General features: G+C 39.8%; 2 long non-coding RNA genes across 2 annotated transcripts in view; both read left to right on the forward strand.

The window, feature by feature from the left end:
* The window catches only part of LOC136360693 (uncharacterized), a 61,038-nt gene extending 41,375 nt beyond the window's left edge, over nt 1–19,663 (forward strand). Inside the window, exon 3 of the long non-coding RNA XR_010743496.1 lies at nt 19,531–19,663. This is a non-coding gene — a long non-coding RNA (uncharacterized lncRNA). The remainder of the gene's footprint in view (nt 1–19,530) is intronic.
* The window catches only part of LOC136360689 (uncharacterized), a 538,204-nt gene that overhangs the window by 433,796 nt on the left and 77,102 nt on the right, over nt 1–27,306 (forward strand). The gene's annotated exons all lie outside the window — the stretch shown is intronic.

Here is a 27,306-nt window from a genome sequence, read left to right on the forward strand (position 1 = left end):
ATAACTGAGAACTAAAAGCAATTAAAATGGTTGAGGAATTGCCTGGAGAGGCCTTCTGCAGTATACCAGCAGTATAAGTGGCCCTGGCCTGCAGTGCTTTGGATTCAGCCTGACATCCAGTGAGACAAACAGGACTATTAGGCACAATGGTTAATCACAGCTTCTAGAGAATAGAGATTTGATGTTTGGTATCTTGCCTTTCTTCTTCCCCTTGACCCCCGTATCTGTCAGACTTGCCTTGCACACAGTTCCTTTTACAGTTTGGTCCTTGATATAAATTCAGGAGGTACCAAGCAGATAAGTTCCCCACTGATGTGTTGAGCTGCTTGTGCGTTTCCTAACTTCTCCAGTTGAGGCAAGAGGTTGTATTGGGCTACAACTGCCCACGATATCCATATCTGATGGTTAACTTCAGTGAAAGTTTAAGTCCTAAAGCAGAACACAAGAGTTTCTGCTTCCTAAACTCAAGCGGTCTGCCCAGCTGTATGTGGCATTTTTTCAATATTTACAGATCAAGACTTTATTTTGTATGTGGGACATTGTTTTAGTTTGGTTCTTTTGCTCCTTCTTTCCCCACAAGATCACTGGACAACTGCTCTCAAAGTGTTTTCCTTATTATATTGTAGGTTCTCCAGTTTAACAGGACTGAAATGTGTGTGTGGATTTCTGTTCGTATGCAGAGATAGATACCTAAATGGTCAAAATTTTGCTTATGCTTCCCTGCAGAGGGGATCACAGTGGTCAGCTGATAGATTCAGTCCTTCCATGTGCTTCAAATCTACCACAGCTGACTCAAATTATTAGTTATCCAGGATTCAGAGTGCTATTTTCTTTCCTTTCTCTTTCTGTGCAGTCCTCAGTAGTCTGAAATACCTACAGGCATTTGAAAATCCCACTTGGTGCTTATTTACTCTTGTGAAATCATGTTGGAAATTTCGCTCTTAGCCATTTTACATCTATTAAGGATGATGATACTTTCTTAATGATGGAATTTTTCACAGTTGGGGGAACCTGGTCTGCTCCAGTAATACCCAGAGTGAGGTTAAAAACCAACAAACCAACGAAAAGATCAATGTACTGAGCCTCCTTTTAGTCCACTCTGCTGTGCTTGACTGTTGGGTCTCTTTCCCCATGTGGTGGGAGGCACCTGCCTTGGCTCCAAAGGCTGTGGAGGTGTTTACATTTTCCCAGCTCTGCGAAGTTCAATTTTTATGGTGCAGTAAAGATGATGTAACTTCAGACTGCTGCCAAAAGGCTCATTTTGTGTGTCTCCTCCCTTTCCATGTAGGTTTTCTGAGTACTGAGGCAGCTGTGCTGTGGCCGGGGCTTGGGGGTTCAGGCTTCAAAAGGATGCTTTTCTTCTGCCCCTCTCTGCACTTGTTGCTGCTTATAATGTTCCCACATGCCTGCACAGAGGCTATCAACAGGAGAGGGACTTAGGCACACTTATTTGCAGTTCCTCTGTCAGGACTCCCTTCCTTTTGGGTAGGTGCTGGTGTGGCCAGACCTGGTCTTTGAAACTTCTCTTTCTTTTCAGGTTCAGTTTTTGATGTGTTGCAGCCTTATGAATACCCTGAATGACCAGTGATAAATAAAGAAAAAAACCCCAAATAAACAGAAAAACCACCCCAAAAAATCCTTAAACATCCTCCTAAAAAGCCCAGTATTCCTGAGAGATGCTAAATGGTGCTCTACTATGTGCTGGATTATATGGGGATTTAGATCTCTGCATATTTTAGCAATATCTTTATCCATGAATGCACATTGAATCTGCCCCTTTTTCCTCTGTGTCAAAATACATGGTGACAGTTCGTGAAAATAACATCTGCCAACAAGAAGTACACCAGGCAGTGAAACAAGAGTTATACTGTAGGCACTGAGCTGATCCTGGTTCAACCTTTTACAAGATGGCATGTTTTTTTGTACAGTGAATACATAACATATCTTCATAATAAGTAATGCCTGTTGCAGTGGTACCTTTTTTAATGGTTTTTGGCGTTTGTTCTATGTAATTTGTAACAAAGCAGATGCAGACCTTCACTATCTGTGTTTTTAAAACACCTCCCTTTGCAACTTCTTATTCATCATAAAAATAGTTTAATTACTGTTCAATATTTTTTTACCTTGACATCCCAGACATTTGCACTATAAAAAATAAAATTAAAAAAAAAGCTTAAACTAATATGCCATCCTCAGATAGCTTGTACTTATTCTGCAAAGACTGTAGTTCATTTTATTTCTTTCTAAGTGATCTTTCTCATTGATTTTAGTGTTGCACTCTGAATAGCAATTGCATGGTTAAATAAGTATATTGAAATTATATTAATCAAGAAATTAAGCAAATGACCGAAATAATGACCAAAGATGGATTAAGATAGAGGACGATGCATACAGGACTAAATCCCTGCCTAGGATGAGCTTTCTTTGCTTCCTGTTTCTGCCATCAACTGCCTGTGTGCCCACCTTGTAAGCAAAAGAAAAGTAAAATGGACTTTGTTGTCATCGTCGTCGTTGTTGTGTTTTTATCTGAGTGCAACTCTTCAGCTAGAGCATCTTACTTTTGATGTGTATGCCAGGGAGTACATCCTGGGGTCCTAGTTTGGTTACATACTCAAAATAGTACAGTAATAGAGTTTAATCATATTCATGATGGGGAGATAGAAGTTTAGCACTACACACAACAGATAAATTTTGGAAATACTGTTGCTTTTGTGATATGGGTGATGTTGATGGCATTCCATCATTCTGGCTATCCATAGCCACTTTTTTTTTTCTCATTTTGTTTAGAGGTATGCTTTGTATAATCACTATTTTCCCGAAGGAAAAATGGTTGTGCAGTCCTAGAAAATTACACTAAGGGGAAATTAGCTGAAGCTGGTCTCATCTAAAACATGCCTACAGCATCATGAATTCTTATGGGCTGTGCCAAAGTGTGGTTGGGACTATCAGGAATTTCCCAGGTTAGACTTGTAATTTGCAAGCAGTTTGAGTGATCCTGTAGATTTAAATATCTCTAGGGTACAAGCACAGGGGTTGTATAAAAGTATTGCTATGAGTGTGAGGACAAAGGGCATATAGGAAACTAAGAAAAATTCTGTTACGTGGCTGATTTTGGTGGTAAAAAATAGGTAAACAGCCATGTAAGCCTTTTGTTTGAAATAAAGAACAGAAGCAGCAAACTCGAAATTTTAAGATATAAACTCACTATAGCCTGTCAACAGGAATAGTGCCATGAGGAATTAAAAAAAAAAAATCTTCTATTGCGGTCTATAGCGAGAGCTCGCTCTGTCTGTCTGTCTGCAGTGCATGTGATGTGATAAAGGGTTTTCTTTGCTCTGTGTGGTCCCATTTGATTACAATGCTAGGAGAGCCTGGCTGCATTCCATATATAATTAATTGCAGCTTTGGTTTTAGATTGCAGCAGGGCCAGGCTGCCTCTGCCCCTTGCCTTGTTCACATCTTTAGATATCTTTCCACCGTGCCAGCTGGTGAATGAATGGAGCCTTTCACAGCAAGCCTAATAGGCATGAATGGTTGAGTCATTGTCCTTGCTGGCTCTCTAGTTAATCTAGTGACAAACAAGGTTGGAGCTGCTGCAGTTGACATTCTCTTTATTGCCTGCGTTTTCAGCATAAACACTGTGTGTAAAGGGATTTCATCATTCTGCCAATTCGTTTCTGTTTCTTGCTGGTTTTGGAAGGAATTTTGTACCTTGCATTCTTAATGAAGAGGTAGCTGTAAAAACTAGTATGTGTTAGGTTCATTTGTTTATTCCTAGTTTCCAGCAAAGCAGACAGTTAAATGCCTCAGGTTGTGTGTTTAGGTTCCAAGTTTTACAATTTTTTTTTTTATTCCTTCTGAGGTTCAATTCTTTCTGCATTGTATGTGAAGTTAAGTTGCACTAAGCTATTGCTTCAGTTCTTGCCTGGTTGTAGGGATATGTTACTGAACTGTTATTTATTTTTGCAGTATACAAGCTTAAATAAAAATTTAACAGTAGGTTTATTTTCTTACAGATAAACGGTATAAACATGAAAAAAGAATATTTTAATACCCTTTTTGATAGATGCAAAAAACAGAAAATGTAATCTACTAGGAAATTCTATAACAATAGAAAGTGTCCTATCTATGAGTATTTTCAGTTAATTTGAAAAGAACCATTTTTTTCTGAAATACTTCTAATACTCTTCCTATTAAATACTAACAGTTAAACTAACTTTAGATAGCATGTAGCAAAAAGACTAGTCAGAAATGGAAATAAGTTCCATGTAGTGTTTGAAAACCATGTGTGTTTTCATAAATTGTTTTGCTTGACCAGGGTATCTAAAAAATTGGGGGCTTTTTAAAGTCAATAAGGAAAGGGATTGCATGCCAATTTCTCATTTCCCTATTTTCTAGTTCTGTCAAAATCAAAGAAGGGAAAGTGAGTCAAAAGGGCAAAACCAACACCCAGAAAAACTGTTCACTGAGGATCTTGTCATTTATGAAGCCAGGAAACAAAAATGCAGCTCTGGCAATTGCTTTTCTTCTATAATGAATTGTTTGTAGTACAAAACCAACCAAACAGAAAAAAACCCCACCAAAAACCGAAAAACCAAACCCAAATAAAGAAAACAACTCAGTGACCTTTTCCTGGCTGTCCTACAGGAGAAAACTGTTTTGCCATGGGAAATGCTGTCACTGCAGTGGTGTGTGTAACCCGGGTGTGATGCAGGCATGCAGGGAGTGGCCCTGGCACTGTCAGGGGCTTTTCATGTGCCTGGGCTCATCAGAACTGCCACCAGCATCGCTGGGGAGGCGTGTTGTGCTCTGCTCTCCCTTATCCTGGGGAAACCAGGAGGGTGGGAAGTATCCTGAGCAGCAGCACGGGGGTGTCTGGGCTGCAGGGGGAAGCAGGATGCGTTCCAGGGCCTCTTGGGCAGAGGAGCCGTGCTCTGTGTCTGTGCTTTATGAGATTTTCTCCAACTGCAGTTCTTGTACGCTCGCTCCCTTGTTTTAACAATACGCTTCCAACGTTCTGGAGCCTGCCTGGGCCTCTACCTATCTGTGCAGGTATAAATGAGCAATATGTGTGTGTCACAGTCCTTAACAGGCCCAATCTTGATTCACACAAGCATACTGCAAGTTGACGGGTTTGTCTGGAGTAGGTGCTGTCAGAGCTGTACGAGGAACCGGCAGCAAAACTCTTATTAATGCTAGAGGAGAAGTTTGCCTAATTCCCTGCTAACCATGCTGAAAACCTCCCCTAAGAGACACACTTTAATAGCTATAACTTAATTTCGTTTGCATTAGTCCTCTTTGCCTAATTAAAAATGTATATAAAAAAAGCAGAAGGCACGGAGAAAAGAACTGTTAAACTCTTCAGTATTTAGGGCTTTCGATGATGTTTCACCAATGCACTAAGAGCAGGAAGAAAACAACCTGTGTAGACTTATTTGAACAGTAATTTGGATTTAATAATTTAATCCCCCCTGCATACATTTGCAATGTGATGTTCCAGAGTAAAAGATGATACATTTGAAGTGTGGTGTTCCAGAGTAAAATGGGGAGTGGGGTGCAAGAGGGCATGGAGAAGAATTCATTCCTTTCTTCATTCTGTGGGGGAGCTTCCTCAAGAGGTGCACATGTGATGTAGCCTGTGTCCTTCAATCTTGCTGTGCATCACTGATACTAGGCTGTCTGTTCCAGGAGTCTTTGTGACTAAAAGTCACAGGCTAAATATTATTTCATTCTGTATTGGGGAAGTACAATTTAAAATCTGACTAAAAGAAAAATCTGAAATCAAAAGTTGAATTATGCTCATTGAGATTGCTAAAATCTCAGTGTATGAAAGAAGCAATTTTTCTTAAAATTCTACCTTTTCTGCAATAAATAGCTACTTGAGTAGGCATTATGTTCTGCACAGGAGTTTCCTGCAGAGGGTTTGGTGCAGATTTGTTAGCATTAAGGAATACCTTGGAAGGATTAGGATAAGGCTCTTAGCAGACTAAATCTCTAGAGGACATTCTTGATGACATGTGACTGGCTTCTGACTCTTGACCTTCCCTTTTAAAGCATTGGCATCAATGTAATGATCACAAGGCTCCATAGAATATCAAAAATTTAAAATATTCCCTCCAATTAAGATTTTGTTCACATGGAAATGAAATATGACATATGTAGAAGTCCTTATTGATGGTGATACTTCATGATGACATAAAAATACTGTTTTCAAATGTTGTATCTTGATCCAAAGAATAACCTGAACTTAAGTGAAACATTATTAATCAAAAAAGATTAAATGAAAGCAGAAAGGAACAGAGTTCTGGATCTGACTATTCTCAGTCCTCTTCTGATTTCTCTATCTTACCCATCACCCTCTGATTCACACTAAAAAGGGGATCTAAAAGATGGTTGCCTTGCATTCATGCTGCAAGACATCCCTTTTTCTTCACTGTCAGCACTGATTCATCTTCACTAGTGCAAGCACAACCCACTCTGGAGCACTTTACTATCACCTGTGTAGAGATAAGCCAAAAATGTTTACATGAGGCTTAGAATTAAAGTCTACCAGGTACCTGACATGCTCCCACTTGTTCCACTCAGAGGTGTTCCTGAGGTAGCAGCAGCTGGCATCTTTTCAGGAGAAAAAAAAATAAATACTGGTCACACCCCAACTGCCCTTAGAAATAGACCTTCAGAAGCAAATACAGAGCAATTCTGCATTTACTATTCCTATGCTGTTTTAAACAGAACTATAAATTTTTGTGAGACCTTTTTCCCGATGAAAACAGTCACATTTGTTCTGCCTAAAGAGAAGATTTTTCTTAAATCCCCTTGCAAATGGTCCCTGATCTCTGTTTATATTTCCAAATCTTTCTTCCTTCCCAGCTGAGTGCGTTTGAGGGAGGAGCAGAATCACTATAGCAGCAGGCTGCTTCCCAGACATGTCAGAGAAACCTGCCAAGTTTCTTGGGTTCATTGTGAGTGGTGCTGAGATTCGCTTTTGTACTTGTCACGTAATCAGTTGAAAATAGCAGTGTTTGAATGAGGATTTCACACTCCCTTATTCTGTCCCTGGCAGGGCCACTTGTGTTCCCTCGTCCATGTCAGTCTCATGCTTGTTCCTGGGAGGATGGAAAGGAAACAGTGGGGCAAAAGCCTCCTTAATTTGCTTCTGAAGACAAAGGTCTCATCATGCTTCTTGTACTGGAGCACTGGTACAAATCGAAACAGCAGCCCCCCGAGAGTGTTCAAATGGGGTTTTCTGGAACTGCATCTCATTAGTTTTCCCATTGGAAGGTCAGAAGGGCTCAGGGAAATCAGTAGCAGTGGATCAGTCCTGTTGACACTGCAAGACCCAGCTGTTTTTTTAAAATCGTGTCAATGGTCAGCACCTCTAGCAGAGCAACTATTGCTGTTCAGTCCTCCTGGTAGCAGAGAAACTCTCAGAGATAGATGCTCCTCTTGGAGATTATTGTCATCAGGAAACCACTTCCACAGCTTAGGCATGATGTGCTTACTTCAATCGGTCAGCTTTATTTCCAAGCTCTCTTTTAGGGTCGTTCTTTCAAATTGCAGCTGAGAGTTGCTGGGATGCCACGCCTGGTCTTGGATTATGTACTCTTGCAGGCTGGGGGTTGTGAGAAAGTGATAATACTTTTGATACACCTACCTCTCAGTGCTGTGTATCCATGAGGAGTACCCTTGTGCCCAGTTTTTGTGGCGTTTTCACAAGTATTCAGCTCCACAGTGTGGACAAGTCCTTAGCCTCCAGCTGTGTCAACTCTTTTGGTGACACCAAGTCAAGAGAATGATGTAGTGCCTTTTTTCATAAGTGTGTTTGTTTTGTTTTTGGGATATTCACTGGAGAATATAAGTGTTGATCCATGCCTGTCCACCAGGTTTTGATGTATGCCTGTGTTTTAATTACTTGATGCACATTACAGGGAACTCTCTTGATTCCCTATGAAATGGCTGAGTTTGGAGCCAAAGCTACCTTTGTTATATGCTTTAGAGCTACTCTCCAGAGGTGTCCATTTTGTTCTACTGACTGTAGGGGAAACATAAATTCCTAGCATAAATTCATTGAGTCACCCTGTTGGTCTGAATGCCTTTGCAGTGCTGAAGTAAGTCACCTGAATTCAACCCATAGTCTTTGAAGTGCCTAATTTAGAGGCTTTTGTTGCATTGTTCATTTGTTGCTTGCCATTTTTCTCCCTTTTGCAGTGATAGCAACAAAGAAACCCTTATTTCAGTGCAATTCCATCAGCTGTGTATGGAAATAGAACAAATACTTGGGAAATCAGAACAGATCCCAGAAGACCCTTGTGGCAATTTCTATTCCAACGTCAAAAGATACCATTTACATAACGCAATATCTCCACTGGAAGGAGTAAACTGTAATTTAATGCAAGACCTTTTGTCTTTTATAGCTTACATTTAAATAATATATGCATAAAATTAAAATTAAAATATTTAAAATAATGATATTTAACCAAACACCTCACTTTAATGAAGCTGTGAAATTGAAGCCGGTTTCTGATGCACAGCATCAAAAGTTTTCACTCTTGTTTTATCAAGCAGTAAGAGGCAAGCACATATAGCTGATCTAATCCAGTCCAACTTTATATTGTTGTAATTCCAGGTGCTCCCCCTGCTCAGCTTCAATTTATGTGGTACTGCGCTCCCCCGGTCTCTTTTCCTCCTTCCCTCTAAGACTGTAGACAGCTCAGGAAGGGTCACCACCTGCTAAGAAAAGCATAGACAAGAAAAGTAAGTATTTGTTTGTACTTTTCTTGCCTTAGACTCATATCCCTGCTTTGTAAGAAGCTCTCTAGGATCTCTAGTTCTTGCAAGGAAACAATACTTTTTTTTCCATTAAGAAGTGCTTTCCATATTATGTTGGGTTCTCTGGAAGTGTGAAGGGGTCTCCCTTTGTTCTAACCAAAGGCTTTAGCCTCACTACTGAAGCTTCCCTGTATAGGACTTTTACAGCCTGTAAGCTCCTATGGGTTTCTTTCTTTATACAGGTTTTCCAAGGGATTACTCTGCATTTATTGGCTGTGGGGTTGTTGGGACTTTCGCCATAAAGCTTTTGACCAACACCCTGCATTAGCTTCCACCCCTGTCTCCCTCATTTTCAATTCCCTCCTAATCCTTCCTCACTGGGAAAGTGTTTCCTTATAAGCAAGGAGCAGCCCAGAAATGCAGCTTTTATGCACTGCAGTAGTCACATGTACCTCCCTGAACAGCCAGATGAAAGGAAGCCAGCTTCCAAAATGTTAAATGTTAGCAAAGATCACCCAGCACATGCTTGATGTGCCATCTGTTACAAACAAGAATGAGGCTTCAATGGTGGAAGTAAGAGAACAAATCCTGCTTCTTACTCTGTGCTCTGTGTATCTTGCCATAACACATTTTTTCAAACTACTTCAGGTTTCCTTTGCTGATTTGGCTTTCAGCCTTTACCTAATATGTGCAAACAGATTTTGCAGCTGCTTCTGTACCACATCTCAGGCACTGGTCATGGCTACTGCACTTCTAGCTGGAAGCCTAGTGCTAGGAAGTCCCTAAGAGCTCTTAGAAGAGATAAAATTAAGACTCATGTAGGAAGAAGCCCCAAGACTCTTTGTATCCAGGCTTTGCAAATCTGAGCTGGTCCTCTTGTTATTTCCTTTTGGTTTTACTGTTCTTAATTAGGTGATGGAGGATGGACCCATCAGCGCCACCACAAATTCTATTTACAATACCTTATATGCTCCACTTGCAATAAATCACAGACTACATTGTGCTTTGGCATCAAAGCATATTGTATTGATGCTGTGAAGGCTAAAAAACCCTGCAATGAATCTAAGTATGTTCTTCACAGAGAGATATTTCTTTGACCCTTGCAGTTGCTGTCAAGTGGGCAGCTGTAACCTGACTTCCTGTTTTCTGCCTTCCTCTCAACCATTTTAAAGTTTTTTTTTCCTTTTTCTTTTTTTTCTGAGTATGTTCTTAACAAAAGAGAACATGACCATCTTTCACATGGGAAGCAGAAGTTCAGATCCTGGGTGCTGTTTTATATTCCCTGTGACTAGTGATTTTGGATTTTTACCTGCCCATCCTGCAGGTGTTGAGATGAAGGTTTTCAACAGGTTCTCCCTTTCCCTTACAGAATATTTTATGTTTTTCTAAGGTAATAATTCTTCTAGAGGGTGAGCTTTTCACATGAAATCTATCTTCCTGTGCCCCCCTGCTCTCTAAGCCTCAGGTGTGGTGCCTAAAAGAACAGGGTTCTGTAAGATGGAAAGTGTGAAACCATGTGTAACTGCATACATGTTTTTGACAAATCTGAGGAAAAATGCTTAAAAACACAGAAAAATTGACTGATCTTTTCATGGAATCCTGACAGTACAGGACCCCTTTGCACAGAGAAAGTGCTCTTTGCATATCAGCAGTAACTCAGGAACTTCTGCTAAGGGTTTTGAGAGAAGCCAGACAAACATTTTCAAAATTGTTAATCTGAAATCAAGTTTTTTTTCTTTTCTTTTGTTGTTGGTTTGGTTTTCCTTTTCTGTTCAGGTCAGCTAGTCAGGACGTATGCCAGAGACCAAGAAGGCTACTGGAGCATGGTATAGCAGTGTTTATGTCTGTTGTTTATAACCCTGATAGTAGCCAGCTTTCAGACTACTTTTACTGTCAGGAATACCATGTATGCAACTGGAATACAAGTATTTGTGAATACAACAAAACTATTTGCTTTTTCCATATTTCTATAAAAAGAGATTGATAGTTTTTCATAGTCATGCTGCCTTTCTTTGGATGCAGAATTTTACTTTGCTGCAAGCTCGAGGGACCTTCAGACATGCTCTTACAAAAGAATTATCCTACATTACAGCAGGCTTGTCACAGTTAGTGGATACTTGAGATGTAGATGAGAGCAGAACCCAGGCTGTGCACCCTCCTGTCAGAGTAAGGGAAATTATAATGCCTTTCTATATGGTTACAGTAAGATTTGTATGTCATTAGGAGTTCTGCCAGGGGAAATCCCTATGTCTGACACCTTTAAGAGATACGAGCTGCATTAGAAACTCTTCAGTTGCAAAAAAAGGCTGTTGAATCTTATTGCTGCAGACACAGGGAGAAAAGGTTTTGGTAGCATAACTGAATGCATGCCTGAAAGTTAGAAAGTGCAGCACTGCAGTTAAATGCACCTGCAGAATTCCTGGAGTCTGCAACGCTTCAGAAGTTTCTGTAAGAAATAAATTACAGAGCAGCTCCAAATAAAGGGGAACTGGGAGATTCTGTTTCCTGTGTTTAGAATAGAGTCAAAGCAGACTTCAAAAGTGAAGAATTTTTCATACCTCTTCTGAATGCACAGCTCTCTTGTTTCATCCTAGTATGCAACATAAATTGACAGATTAATTTGGTTTTAAGTGGTTTATTGTTTTTTTAATGTTTCTTTTAGATGTGGATTGTCTGTCATGGAAGGGATTTCTGCAGAAGTAGAGAATAAGTCCCATAGGGCAAGAATTCAGCAAGGGAAAATGGTATTTCATTAGGATGCTACAATATTAGATTGAATTAATTGGTCATTTACATTGCAGCAGGCAAAAGACTAGAATGTGAGAGGTGCTGGGTCAGCAAAAGGAAAAAAGAATGATGGGAAGGAAAACTTTATCAGTTTGATTCTTTTGCTGCTCCCAAGGGGATTAGAAGTGTCCTACTAGAAGAAGAGAGGGTGGGCAGGAGGGACTTTCCAATCAGAGATATCCCCAAACTTGTTTATAAACAAGATTAATAACAAAGCAATTCTGATCTGGCTGAAGAAAAAGACCCCACTTTGGCATTTCCCCCTGCTTATCTCCTTAGATACTCTTCATAAAATCAAATAATTCAATTCAAAATATAGAATAAAGCTTATTTAATAATTTCCTTGAAACATCAAACTGCTACTAGGAAGGATTGGTGAAAATAAATTGCATTTGCATCTCTCATAGGAATCACACATGGCAGCCAAAGTACTGTCACTGTTTCAATATTAAAAGACTACCAAAGTTTTGTCCCTGATACTGCGTGTTTATGTCCCTGGTGTTGATGTGGCTGGTTGTGTGATAATACAGAATAATGAAAATCCTGAAGAAAGTGTCACATTTTTACACAAAACTGGTGTAGGGAGCAATTGTTGTTGTGTTAATGTTTGGTTTTGATAAAAATGACAGCCATATCTAGACAGACGCGTTGAGTGAGCCACAAAACAGCAGATTCTGATATAGCACTTCTGACAAAGAGTGTTCTCTGAGTGCCCAAGCTGAATGTGCATGGTGTTTCTACTTTTATAAGAAGTCGAGTAGCACAACAGCATCCAGGCCCTCCTAGAAAATATCTGGAAAATCTATTCTATAAGGAGGAAAAACCACTCAACTATTGCTAAGTCAAATAGTTCCATGAGACAAAATGTCTAGCTGTTGTGTCGTGGCTTCTTAAGGTTTGTGTCTCTCAATAAATTTTCTGATTAAAGTGGTTTGAGTTTGGGGGAATCTATTTCTGGTTTTGAGGCATTTGTCTTCCTCCTACAAGGATTTCTGGATTATAATGAGGTTTTCTTTTCTGTTCTCTGAAATGTGTGAAACTTTTCACCTTCTGGTACATTTGGTTGAAACTGGTCAACATGTCCTGGAATGTGAACACACATGAAAAATCAGACAGCTTGGAAAAATGTAAATGTTCCAGACCAGTAACAATAATAGGAACATTTGCATTACATTTCATTTTGCCAGGCTTGAAAAAAAGACCATTGTCAAGGCTGACTGGTAGCTTTAGCCCTCATTGAAACAGCTGAGCCTCTTTGTCTGAACCAATTACTACGGTTTTAGTGGGATTGGACAAAAAGGCAGCTCAATTCAAACTGTTTTATTGGCATGACTGGTGCCTCAAGCTTTGCCAAAAGGCACGGTGCCACGAGGGATTTGAGAGATTCGACATGTCAAAATTATTTTTGTCTTAAAATACGTGCTATTTGATACTTGATTCTGCAATGATTATAACTGGAAAAGTTTTAGATATCTGCTTCTGGTCTTAGGGATTTGGAGAAATGGTCTCAGTAAAGATTGAAAAACAATAAACAAAACAATAAGGCTCTTTCCAGTGTCTAGAGAGAGTCTAGAAAACAGAATTGGATTGGGGACACAAGGCACAAATCCCCTAACAGTCTTTTCTAAAACTGAAAGAAAGGTCAAATCCTTACAAATAGTCTGTTAATTTGCAGGTAATTGCTGTAATAGTTAAATGCTGGTTAGCTTTGATATTTGGGCACTATTTAGAATGACAGGACGAAGAGTTAAATCCCAGTCATTTTCAATCCAATATTAAGGCAACATTAAACTATACCCCAGAATATGTATGCCAATTGTAACCAGGCTGTACTTCTGGGAGTCTAGTGATGTGTAGTGGAAAATGTTAAGCTGATAAAGAGTAAAGAGCTGCACTATTTTAGGCTCTCTTATCCAGTTAGCTGACTAAAACTGTTTCATAGCTAGAACAGAGCATCTGGGCTGGTACACATAGCATTCATCAGAGACTCTAAATCTGTGAAAAAGAGCAGGGAAACAACAGGCTGGGAATAGATTCTGTCAAGCCCACAACATCTGAACAATTTGTAGTTAGAAAACCCTGATGCTGCTCAGAAATCACAAGTATCTGCCAGTCCTTTGAGATTTTTTTCTCTGTGAGCATGTGCTGTTTTTCTGAAGTTCCTATGTGTCTTCTAAAAAAAAAAGTAGAAGATGGAACATACTGTACTGAGCAGTAAGGAAAAGAAGCCAGCATTCAAAGAAGGAAAACCAATTCAGACTGGGATGCTTTTGCTATCTCCCAATTAACCATAGTTCACATATAAAAAAAATGATAATTTAGGTTGGTATTTTTGTTCCCTTTAAAGTTTTGATGTTAATACCAGGTGATTGTCTAGTGCCCTGTTGGTCTCATCTAAAACCTCCAAAGGGGTCATGGAGTTTATAAAGGATTGTCTGTCTGGGGCAGGCTATTTGGTAACTGTAGTAGTGATGCAGGCCTTAATCTTATCTGTGGCTTTTAACCTGAGCTGTCCTTCAGTCCCTGTAATACTCTCAGTAGTGTGATAACATGTGTATTGGTTTCCAGATTCTTAATAAAGTAAAAATCCAGAAATTTTTCTCTTCAATATCCTTTCCTGCAAAAAGCTCTTGTGAAGCACTTAAATTTTTTGGTCTTAACAGAAGATGTTTGCATTGATGTTTACTAGAATGAACTGAGGAATCCTGAAACTAACTCTGCATTTGTCAAGTTAAAGCAGACCAAAATTTAACTAAAAATACTTCATTTATTAACCCCCCAAGTACAACATAACAAAATCTTTTTTTCCTTTTCAACATTTTATGATCTCCTCAGTTACATTCATAAGGGAAGTGTAAAGAAAGTAATGTGAATTTTGCTTTGGGGTGTCTGTGACCTTTTTGGGTTCTTGCTGATATGGTTTTATTTTCAGATTCTAAATAGTTTTACAACTGAACTTGGATATAGCACTCTTGAGGCCATAAAGCATAGACTTTCAGAGAAAGAGAAAATGATTTTAAGAGGCAGAGAGTGGAAGATGTTGAAATAAAAAGGTGTGCTATAAGTGATAACACAGTGGTCTGATGGCACTGTGACATTTCTGCTTTTGCTCCTGAAAGAAGAGGGACTGTGTGGAGGGGAAAAATGGTGTTGGATAGAAAGTCCAAAAGTCACCTTTGTGCTTCTTTTAAACTTACCTTCTTTGTAGATTTTCACTGCAGACATTTGTTCTGACCTTTGCTTTCTGAGCACTCCAGTGTACCAGATTTACGGGAAAACCCTTGATTTAAGAAAATATTATTGTTCCACTCTTCAGCCTCTTCCCACTGCCTGGCTGTGGGGGTGACATGGGGAGAGGCTGCAGAGCTTTAGTTTTGCATGACTCTGAGGTCATGGGCAGCCTTGGTGGCCTTGACCACATGGTGACTATCAATTGGTTGAGCATCTCCACTGCTGTAGGCTGAGGTTTTGTGTCATGGTTAACCCCAGTCAGGCACCAAACCCACAGGGCCACTCACTCACTCCCCCAAAAACAGAACTGGGGAGAGAATTGGAAGGTTAAAAGATGGAGTGCTCATGGTTGAGATAAACATACTTTAATAGGGAAATCAAAACCCTCACACACAAGCAATGCAAAACAAGGAATGAAGTCACTGCTTCCCATGGGCAAGGAAGTGTCAGCCATCTTCAGGAGGGCCCCATCACACATGACGGGAAGACAAATGCCATCACTTCAAATGTTCCCACTTGCTCCTCCTTCCCCTTACTTTATATGCTGAGCATGATGTCATATGGTGTGGAATATCCCTTTGGTCTGTTTGGGTCAGCTCTGCCAGCTGTTCCTCCTCCCAGCCTCTCATACACCCCCAGTCCCCTTGCCAGTGTGGCAGCTGGAAAAGCAGAAAAGGCCTCAGCAATAACAAAACCATCTCTATATCACCAGCTCTGTGTTCAGCACAAATCCAAAACACAGCCCCATAACAGGCACTGCGAAAGAAACCAACTCTGGCCCAGCCCAACCAGCACACTGGGGATGATCCAGCTCCCAAAGCAGCCTGGGTTCTAGGAGATGCCTGAAACCCTGTCTCTCCAGGGAGCCTTTCTAGCTGAGGACTGCTCCTCTGAAGGTTTGCCACCTCTGTTTCCTCATCTCTCATCAGCTCAGCAGGCAGAGATCAGCTCTGAGTGGTTCCTCATGCATGTGTAAATATAGACATGTTGGGTTTTCCCCACTCAACAGTCCTGCTTGTGCTATGTAGATTGGGCAGCAAAATGCTGGTAAAGGGTGACTGTTTTATTCTAAATATACACCATGTAGCACTGTGAGTTCACAGGTTGACCTTTGTTTATAAGAACACCACCAGGAGTGACATCAGGCTGTGGAAGGTCATTTTCCTCTCTGTGGAAAAGGGTGAAAAAAGTCTGTCCCTTCAGACACTGAGCTTGCCAGGGGTGGTATGACAGTGGTAGTAAATGTTTTTCTTGAATGTGGCAGTGGTGATTCTACCTCGGCCATGAACTGGCTCTATCTGGGAGTATTACTGAGTTTGCCTTTTTTTCCTGGCTCTATTAATCTCTGACACTTTTTCTTATATGGGCTGGTACCAAGTGACCCATCCAGGCTCTGCTTCCCCTCCAATTCCAGCACTGAGGTCCCTGTCAGATGGGCGCCCTGCTGCACTGCCACTTTTACCAGCTGTAGCAGGACGACACCTGGGACTGTGTCTGGACCATGAGCTGTAAGGATGAGTGTGTCCCTGAATGCCTCAGCAGCACCCTTGTGTGTCATGTTGGCCCTCCACTGTCAGGCTGTCAGTGAGTGTAGGATGGCTTTTCAGCCTGGTATGGGAGGAGAGGGCATTGCAACAGAACTTCTGTGAGTCTGGAGATCTCAGGCCAAGCCAGGGGCTTTCCTCTCTCCTGTTTTTGGCATGTGTTCTCTGGGCCTGGCAAGATAATTAGCTTTTTCCTGGGCAATTTTTTTTCTGATCTAAGTGCTATGATAAAGAGTTATAGTCAATGCCCTTCATAACAATGTGAGGGGATTGCTAAGGAACACAAGGCTGTTTTAGCTGGATGTAGCTGGAAGGTGTCTATCTATTTAGCCAGTGAGAGAGGGAGGTCAGGTCAGGGTGGCCATGGCACTGCAGGCAAATGGATTTGGTTGAGAGGAGCAGGCTTTCCTGGGAACAAAATCAGGAACCATGCAAAACTGAGAGAGGCTTCTCTGCTTACACTGGGGGGTTTGCTTTTAAATCTGGTGTGCAGTGAGCCATTCTATTTTCCCCACCCTGTTGCAGTAGATGCTGCCAACCTCATTTAAGAGTACCTCCTCTCTTTGTCTGCTGCACAGTGGGAGGGAGGACTGGCTCCCCCTGTGTCTGATCTGGTTAGTTATTAGTCCTGAATCTTGCCTGATCCCTGCTTGCTGCAAAAATAGCACAGGCTTTGAGATCACTGATCAAAACTGCTTTTTATTATTTTTTAATGCAGAACTAAGTGTTCCAAGTAAAGCAACAGCAGGTGCATGGGAGAGCTAGAGGATGACGTTTTAGAGGAGAGGAAACTATATATGGAATTGAGTTATGAATTCAAGAGCTTGTTCTTATGGTTGAAAGAGAAACAGGTGATGCCACCCCATTCTTAGGAACCTGCTCTTGCCAACAGGTGATTTTGCTATTTGCCTATGATCCTGTTTGGATTTTATACCTGCCCCATTGTGAACTCCTGAAAAATTATTTCTTCACCTTCTATAAACTCAGTCTTGTTCAATGTTGGAGGTGGGAAGATTTTCTGCTTTCTGTAGGTTTTCAGGAGCTTTTCTTAAACAACAATCCCCAACCACAGGTTGTCTGAGATGGAATAGATGGTTAAATTTGGGAACTGTGGTTGAAGATAAACTTCAATCTGGACTGGAGAGGCTTGGAGGATCTCTTACATTAGGGTTCCAAGCTGACACCATGGCATGGATTTTATCATGATTATCAGATGCAAAACAAAATGAAGTGTTACATTTGTCTTTTCTTGTGTTGAATAGGAGGAACTTCTTGAATAAGAATGAGACAAAGGAAATTGTGATAAGACTGAACTAACAGTTACTTGGTCAAGGGATGTATTTAGATTTTGTTGTTGTTTTGTGCTCTACTATCACATGCATTACAGCATGCTGTCCAGAATAACTCACTGTAGGGGGAAATGAACTTGTCTTTGCTATATGATTTCTATTGCATTTGAAGAAAGAGGAATGAAGCTGCTTGTGATTCAGCTATTAAATTTTCTTTTTTGCCAGTTGTGCTCTTTTGTTATGGACTAATTGCACCTGGCATCAACACAGCGTAGTAAGGGCTGTAGAAAGCTGAATTTCCTTAATTGGAAATAACCAAAGCTATTTTACTAAAGCAGTCTTTGCCAGCCAAACTCCATGATGTACATGATTTTGTCTAGTTTTGCTCTTGAATAGTCAAGACCTTGGAGTCAATGTGATTCGTCGTGTTCCATGTAAATGAGGCTGTACTAAATGGCTCAGGGGTGTTAACCATGCAGGTCTGAGATGAGGAGTCTGGGGGAAAATGATAGTGTCTGACTGATAACAGCTACCCACCAGGGAAGTCCCTGGCCTTCATTTCTGAAAAGATAGGAGCATAAATGTATGATTACGCTACTAAAAAGCCAGAGGAAGGAATTTTTCTCCCTGCCCTTTTCTGAGGGCACTTGGGTCTTTATCCTTCAGCCAAGAGCAATTTTTGCAACAATCTGTCTTCTTGAGGAATTAAGCCAGTGTCAAAGAGAGGGGAGGCAGAACTGTTAATTGCAGGAAAATCAGTTGGGGTGAAAATGCAATTAGGAGAGACATTGTGGGAATTGCAAATCCCAGGCACTGTTTCTTTATACCAAGATTGTCTATGTTCTGATTCATGTGTTCAGATGTGCCAAACTACCCACTTGGCAAAGCCTGTAGCAAAAATGGGAATTTATCAGCAATTTATTGTGAAGACTAGGTAAACCTGCCAGACATCTTATGTCAAATTTCACCTGATGATACACTAGTTTAAGGTTGTGCAGACCTACTTATACTTTAATTTTTAAAGGTATGCGCTTTCAAGCAGTTGAAAAGACCTATTCTATGAAAACGACTGTATAAAAACAAATTTTTAAGTAACAGTACTTCCTGGCTGAAAGATAGATCGCTGAATGGAATTAATCACTTGTTGACCTAAAACAAAACATGGTGCCTCAAACGGTAAGATCATTAGAATAGATGTTTTGTATATACTATTGTTTTATGAAGAAAATTATTCAGAAAGATTCCTGTGTAGCTCCATTCAAATCAGGTTTTGTGCAATAACAATTGCAACTCAGATCTGGACCTGCACATGTCATCATCACATGCATCTCTTAGAATTCATCTATTGAAAAATTTAAATATAAAAACCCCAAAACATTAAGATTCATAGAGGAAGAACTCTGAAATGAAATGCATATAAGGAAACATCTCTTAGCATATGCAAACATTAACTCATGCAGATGAAGTCGTGAAGCTACTACATGTCTCAGATCCTTGCCTTTCATGTCTCAGATTCCCCTGCCTTTCCAGCATTCAAAAAGGGTTTTTTGGTATTATTTTGTTGTTTGGGTTTTTGTTTGTTTGTTTTTGTGTTTGTTTGGTTTTTGTCTTTTTGGAGGTAATATAGAGGATGTTTGTTATGGAGAAAATAATGAAAGAAATATGCCTGTATAAATACTCCTTTCCAAGCTCTTGGCACTCTGGCTCCCTCAAATACAAATATCTTTTAATTCAGGATGGGATATACAAAATTTTGATATTGAGTTCAGGATCTATGTGACTGGAGTTCTACATCTGGTTTGAAGAGATACTAAAATGTTCACAGGCTGTTCATACCTTACCAATGTACTAATGTCCTCTGATAGAAAGGATAAATGCCACGGCATTTGCAATTTATTTATTGCCTGTAGGCATGCTGTTTAGGATTGTTAAAAAACAAACCAGCAAAGAAACCTGGGAAGTTAAGAGTACTTGAGAGTTGATCTGTAACTGAAGGTGAAAAATGTAAGTTGAACGGAATATACTTAACATCCTGATATGTGGAACAGATTTACCAAAGAAGAGTGTCAGTTCTTATCTCCAGACCTTGCCTGATTATTAGTAGAAACTGAATGGGACACTGATAAAATACGTCCATCTCATTTTGTATGAAATGCCAGAGTATAATGAAGATATCTATGAGGAAGCTGAGATATTCTAAACAAAAAGGACAAAAATAATGTTTGGGAATGAAAATTACTGCTGTCCAATACCTGCCCTGAACTCTGCAAGAAGGATTGTTTTTCAAGTTGGGGTTTTTTTTAAGTGGTTTTTTTTAAGTGGTTTTGTTTTGGGGTGTTTTTTTTTTTTTTTTTTTTTTTTTTTTTTTTTTTTTTTTTTTTGTTGTTGTTGTTGTTGTTGTTTGCTTGTTGGTTTTATTTTGTTTCTTATTCTTTATGTCTGCTTTAAAATATATTGTAGGTGACATGGTGTCTCTACCTTGGGTTGTGGCATTTGAACTCCATCTAATCACCATGTCCCTTCTCATACTGTAGTCAGAAGAGGGCTGCAGCTTGTCCAGGTACATCTGAACTTAGCAAACTAGTCAAGAAATACAGATTTTGCAACATGAAGCATCTTTAGCTCTGGAAGGTTTTTTACGTGTTTCCACGTGAAAGCTGCTGTAGCTGAAGCATTGCTGTTGCTTGTTGGTGTGATTTCCTGCCAAAATCCAGAGGTCCATTGACTCACTAAGAAAAGTTTGAGCTAGTCCTGTCCTTTTTCTTGAGCCAGCAATAGAGTTGCACAGATGCCTGCTGAGTTGAATTGATGGCTGTTACAGAGTTTGGATTGAAAGCATAAAGGGTGGCTTCCACTTCTCAAGCAGCATTGTCTTAAAGCAGCAGAACAACAGTGCTCTGAGCTGCTTTCAAGTTGACTCAGACAAGCCTGTGCAGGGTGTAGTTACAACTCTGCTGTTTGTGTGTTCAAACCCAGAATGTTAAGGGTGTCATGACATGGCAAGAAAAAAAAAAAATCACACATAAGTAGTATTAATGATGCTAGATTCTGGTCTGTGCTGCTTCTACAGTCAAGTTGAAAAGAAGCAATCAATTTCTCTGCTGCTATAGCAACTGAGATTTAAATGTGTCTTCTCCTGAATGCAATCCAAAGCATCATGTATCATGTGCCTAGGATTGATGTATGGGAGACAGAGGATGCCATCGATGACTTTGAAGAATGTGCTGTGGCAGTTTAAGAAGTTACTACCTGCAGTGGTATCTTCTGCTCTTCTGTAGGAATTTCTGTTGTCTGCATTGGAGTTGGCAAAGGCAGAATGTAAGCACACCAAAACTACCTCAAATCATAATTTGGAATATCATATTAAACTCATAATGGTTCATGTTTTCAGGGAGATTTGGCTCCTGATGCCAACAGGATCTGTCTTGTCCCCATACAAAAAGGTTGGGAAGGAGAGCTGAACAGGAGTTGGTTCTAAACCATCACACTTTACATTGAACATTTACAAACCCTGGCAGCTGAGGTGTGGATTCCCATCCTCTGTGGCTGCCCCTGTTACAAGGTGCAGCCATTGCAGGGGGAAGTGTGGGACAATGGGAGATGCTCCCAGGCTCAGCTACACCTGCCTAAGAAAGGAGGCTGGAGATGTGCTCTGTCAGACCGAGCGGCAATGTGCCTGTGGGCAGGCAACGAGCTCCTGTCTGCCAGTGCTGCTTTGGGGAGGCAACCTTTCTGCAGAGGTGTAGAATCAACAGGGTTTGAAGAGCCATTTAATTTAACTGTGACAGCAAGGGCCAGATAGTGTTTGTTTGTGGCAGCTCTGGATGTCTCAGAAGGTCACACATACCAGGGATGTGGAGCAGATAGTTGTCCCAAGTCACCTGTGCTGAACTACTTAAAACTCACTAATGTAATGCTGAGGAAGAGAAAACTACATATCTACTCAGGGTAGGAGGTGTTAAGGTACAGTCTGGTGTCCTACAACCTAAATTCTGCTCTACTTCTTCACTGTGGAATTGTTGTTTTCCTTCAAGGCCTTGGGTGAGGCCTTACCTTCTGAGTAATGCACTCAGCTGTCCCAAGTAGCATGGCTGGACTATTAGAGTCACACCAGAGCAGCATGGGTTGGTGCTATCTGTCAAAATACACCTGCAAAGCTGTGTTTGAGACATACTAACCATTACAGAAAAATCTTTGGTTTGCATGCATCGTAATGAAAGAATTTCTGTGGTCAAGACTAGGAAAACCAGTGATGCTGTTTTTGTACCTCTCTGTTTTAATGGTCTGGCTCTTTTATTTATTACTTAATTTTGCATCAACACCTGACTAAATTGATTTAGTGATTAAAAAAAAAAAAAAAGCAATCAAAATTTTATCCTTAGAACACCTCTTTAAACTGAAGGTTTGAGAAAAGTCTTAGGTGATATTCTCAAACCTATGGTCTTATAGCTGCCAGTGGAAATAAGGCTCAAGAGCAAGACTCACAGTAAAAAGAAAGCATTCAATCATTCATTTGTTTGAGAAGTAACTAAAAAAAGACTAGGCTTTTCTTCTGAAGGGAGACCATTTTGACAGAAAATAACTTTTCCCAACATGCATAAATATTTAAGGTTTCTAGCATAAAATGTTAACAGTGGGAGATAAAAAACATACTGTCTCCATTTTGGTTCTTCTGTTTTTTTCTTTTCCTATAAAAGAAAAAGAAAATTTGAATGATTCAAGTAATTCTGTTGAAACAATTACAATGTTAAGTTCATGTCTGCTATGTGTTGTATGTATTCTTATGTGTCATACATAGGAGTAAGAACTGTAAGCTCATTCTGCCTTGTTGGAAACACTTATGATCAAGGATTGTTGAACAGCCTAGCAAGCATCAGTGAATGATGGATTGCCAGGTTTGAGAGTTCTTACAGATATGTTTGGCACTGTTTTAAGTCTTAAATTCTTTCCATTAAACTTTCTTATACAAGGGTTGGATGATGATGGCTGTGTCTTGTGGCTGGGAATAAATGAGTAGGGTCTTAGGGGCATTCCAGTCACCCTTCCCCCTCTGATTATCCAACAGAAAAATGCAGTTCTGCCTGATCTTGACTTGAAATTTAGGAAACAAATGGCTTAGTTGTTTTAGCCAATGACTGTGAAAACTATATAAAACTCATATATGCTTTTTAGGAGCAAAGAAATATTGGGTAGGAGCCTCCTTTCTTCTGCATGTGTGTCCAATGACCATTTGCAGGATCAGTCTGCTCTTGTTAGAAAAGCACTCTCTTATGAAAAACATACAGATCTTAGCTCCTCTGATTGTTGGCATGCAAGCACTTAACCTCCAAGTTCCCTAAGTAGAACATGGAATCATTGAAAGGTTGGAGTTGTAAGGGACCTTAAGGTCATGTAGTTCCAAACCTCCTGCTGTGGGCAGGGGTACTTTCCAGTAGAGCAGATTCCAAAGCCCAACCCAAACCTCACATCTGTAAGTTGATTTTTTTAATTTTTAAAATATTTAAAGGAAACTTGAATCTGTCAAAAAGAAAGAAACACAATCTTAGTTTGCCAAGTGCTTTGGGAGTTTATGTAGAGGTGTTATAGACCCTTGTGCATCTGGGGTGGGAGCCTGGTGCTTGGTGGCTCAGCCCAGGGTGATTTTGCACCTGGTGAAGTCATGCAGAGACTGGGTTGGTTTACGGTCTGGTTTCAAGCTCAGGATTTTTTCCACCAAAATTCTTTATGTAACTTCTCAATAACTCTAAAAACCTTTCAGAAATATTTATTCATATTAAGGCAACGCCTGTGTATCTCACTTAATTTAAACAAATATAGATTTTGTATGCGGTAAGTAATTTTTACATTTTTCAGTTCAAAATTCAGGCTGGTGTTTTTTAAACCTTTATTCTTATTCTGTTAATATGTTTCACCTGATTCTTTTAAATGAGCAAAATTTCAATTTTCGTAATTCTCTTGACTAATGCAAGTAGAATTGTAAATTTTCCAAATTTTCTCTAGAATTGCTACGCTTCTGCCGACAAACTAATTTTAAAGACTCTTCAATACAAGGTGGAAATTTTTTAAAATAATATTCAAGTTATTAAACTACATTTTTTTTGCCTCAGGTATTTCCATACAGATATTCCCTAAGTGCCAGAGACTACAGCTAGCTGGAGGGAAATCAGACACAGTTTAAAATCCCTTCGTGAATTATTTTGTCACATCAGTGACAAGAATGACCTGATAAGTAATGGCAGTTTGTTTGTCAAATGAATTCCAGCATGAGGCCTTCTAGATAAACACAATGAATACTTGCAGACTGAATAAATAACTGTAAAGATCCTCTAATACACACCCCCAAACTTCAAGGGTCTGTATTCTCAGGTACATCCCTTTGATTAACAAACCCAGGCTTAGCTTTTTCCATGCTCCTCACCTGGCATTTGTCAGATGTTTTGTCATCAAGTCATCCCCTCCCCACACTGTTAAGATACCGAAGAAAACAATGAGCAACTGCTAATGGTAGAAGAATTATAAACTCTGTCTTTAACATTTGCATTAATGGAGACAATTGTCTTCCCCATTGCATGGAGGGAGAGCCAAGGATTCTGTTATAAGAAAGTACTTCCCTGAATAATTAAAATGCTTAAAGACAGATCTCTTCTAACATGATCATAAAATCATAGAAGAATGGCCTGGGTCAGAAGGGACCTTAAAGATCACTCAGTTCCAGCCCCCTGGCCATCAACAGGGACACCTTTCACTAGACCAGGTTGCTCAGAGCCCCATCCAACCTGGTCTTGAAGACTTCCATGGATAGGGCAGCCACAACTTCTTGGCAGTAAAGAATTAATTTTCTGGTAATTTAAGGATCAATGGTACCTCTGTTTTGCTGGAACAGTTTGGGATTATTTTAGTGCAGCTGGGAGCAAACCAGTGGTGTAATACCCAGGGACTACAATGAAGTTTACTGCCTTGTTCCCCTCCTCCCTCCCCTCAGAAGATCAGAATCCATGTGGGAAAGAAAACCTGTCTGGCACTTCATTGCATGGAAGCTTGCTAGGAAGTCATATCAATAAAAATGTCATATCATACTGCTAAAATATTTTACTCTTGTTATTCAGCTGTAAAGCTGATGACCCAGAGATTTGAACAGAAATTTGATTGTTTTGTATTGAAAAGTAGATCCTCCAATGCATTTAAATTTTCTGGAAATCATCTGAAAGTTGTGAAATGCTTTTGTGAGCAATTGGTAGTCGATCAGTGAACGTCTCCTGATGTATAGCATGGCCTCAAGAGTGCATTTTCCAGAGGGTTGAGGTGGGAAATGGCGTATGTAGTACAGGGTGGGAGAGGAGAAGAGGTGGTAGCTCCATGCTTCAGCTGGAATCATGGATGTCATAACTACTTTTACCCTGGTGTTGTATGCAAAACTGCTGTAGGCCAGCAATATTTGTGTCTCAGCCAAGGTTTATCGTATGGCAAAGCTGAAAATGGCAGTGCAATGTAGATTTTAGGTTGCTGAGTGTTTGACTCATTGATCCCTCTCCTATCATTTGACACCTCTGGGCTATTTGTTTCCTACAGAAATGGTACATGCTGGGCTCATATGGATGGCTGATGCCTCTGTTCCAGGCAATTTAATGCTTCATAGTGTCACCAGATGAACAATTTTCCTAACTTATGGAAAATACTGTGGTTATTCTTGAAAATCAAGTTAAACATTAATCAAGAAGAGGAACTCAGTATGCGTGATAGGAGGAAATATTCCCTGTGCATCCAGTGCTGAATAAATCATGCCCAATTCTTAATGCTACATTGAGGTTAAGAAGTTTTTCCTACCAATTTTGTTAACAATAGGACAATTTTAAGAAGAAAAAAATGTCATCTGCTGTCATATCTTCTATTCTTCCATGATGTACTCAGTCTGGTCCTTAGTTTTGAGCCCTCTGGACAATTTGAGCATTGACGATGTTTATTTCAAAGGGCTTTTCAGGTGCAGCAGAATGATTTTGAGTAAATGTGACTCTCAGAGTGAAGGGACTCTAGTTCTGCTCTGCTTGAAAACAGGCAAAACAATGATGCTTTAACAAATATTTCTCTTGGCTATGAAAGTGGGGAGATGGAAAAATACTTGGCTAGTCTAGGTAGTGCCTGCATTATGGATGTAGGTATATACATGGATCTTGCATGTACTTGTGTATCAAAGTGGCACAAGAAACTCTGAAGCGGAACTAATTTTAACTGAAAGAGGTAACCTTATTCTCAGTGTAATTTCTACTGTAACAGATCACCCTTCTACCTGTCATGCAAACAGGACACCATACAAAATGGTTTTGTTGGATGAGAGTGGGTGTCTCTGAATATTTTAGAAGCTTTTTACCTGGAAGTGACTTGTAAGTGAGCATCTATTTAATGTTTGCTCACATGACTACATTGCAGGTGTATGCATAAGCAAAAAGACTGCACTCCTTTCTGATACAATGGGGAAGATGACATTGACATTAAGCCAGTTCATTTGCTGTCACTAAAATGTTGTCCTTATTTCTTCCCCTTTTTTCCTACTTGTTTCCTGCACCCACTCAAGGATCTGTCGTCTTCTTTTGCATTGTCCTTGCCCTGTGACTCATCAGAATGACTGGTGCTTAAATTCACTAAGCCAACAAACAGCTTTTAAAAAAACAACGCATATTTGTTTGTGTTTTTTTTTTTTTTTTATAATTATCTTTTAGACTGGACTAATGAGTTGAAGCATTTTGTTGTAAGATAGGTGTATTTATGTCAGAGCAGGGAACACAAAGCTGGAAGTGAATAGAAAGCAATAAGGAGGAAGGACATCCATCTTTCTGCAGCTTTGAGTTGTTAGACTTGTTCAGTCCAGTATTGTGTAATAGCCATAGGATGCCCTACGATAAAAATAACTGACTAATGCTTAGTTTCATCTTTATACAGAAAAAAATGGGAGGATCATAGAAGGATAATCTATTATGTCTTGTTTCATGGGTTTCTTTTCTGTCTATATTTCAGCCTCTATCTCATAAATAGCATCTGGTAGTTACTGCAGAAAGCATTAGCAAATATATTCCATGTAAATTGAATTTGTTCTATTAGTAATCATAGATTACTAATGATCAGATTAGTTTTCAGTGGAATTTGTTATTTCATAAAGCCCTGTCAATAAAACTGGTTGTGAGAATTCTGGTCAGTACCTCAGCATGCAAGGATTTGCACAAACCTCTACATGTACAATTGCTCTGACTAAAATCGTTCAAGTCCCATTTCTGGAAGCAACCCCATTGTGAAATAGAAAAAACTGCTTCTCACTTGTGGTCATTTAGTAGCCAACAAAAAATAATATTGATGCTTAATATTTAGTGGACAATCTACTACCTAAAACCTGTTTGTCATTATTGAAAGGCTAGCTAAAGGAAAAAGATGGAAACAGCAGAAGGGTTGTGAATAAGTCTGAACTCTACAAAGATTCCTGGATTGGATATGTTAGTGCTGCTTCAAGTGCTTGAAGGGAGTTAAACCAGTTTACATCAACTGGTAGCCTTCCATTCCCACTGGGGACACTTATTTGTTCAGCTGTAGTTCTAATAATTGTACAACTCATTAACATCTTCCAAAATTATGTATTCAAGTGGTATTTGGCCAGTTTTGTAAATAACAAATTAATGTGAGCAATTAGAAGTGTATCCATA

The sequence above is a fragment of the Sylvia atricapilla genome, chromosome 1 (assembly GCF_009819655.1).
Source record: "Sylvia atricapilla isolate bSylAtr1 chromosome 1, bSylAtr1.pri, whole genome shotgun sequence".
NCBI lineage: Eukaryota > Metazoa > Chordata > Aves > Passeriformes > Sylviidae > Sylvia > Sylvia atricapilla.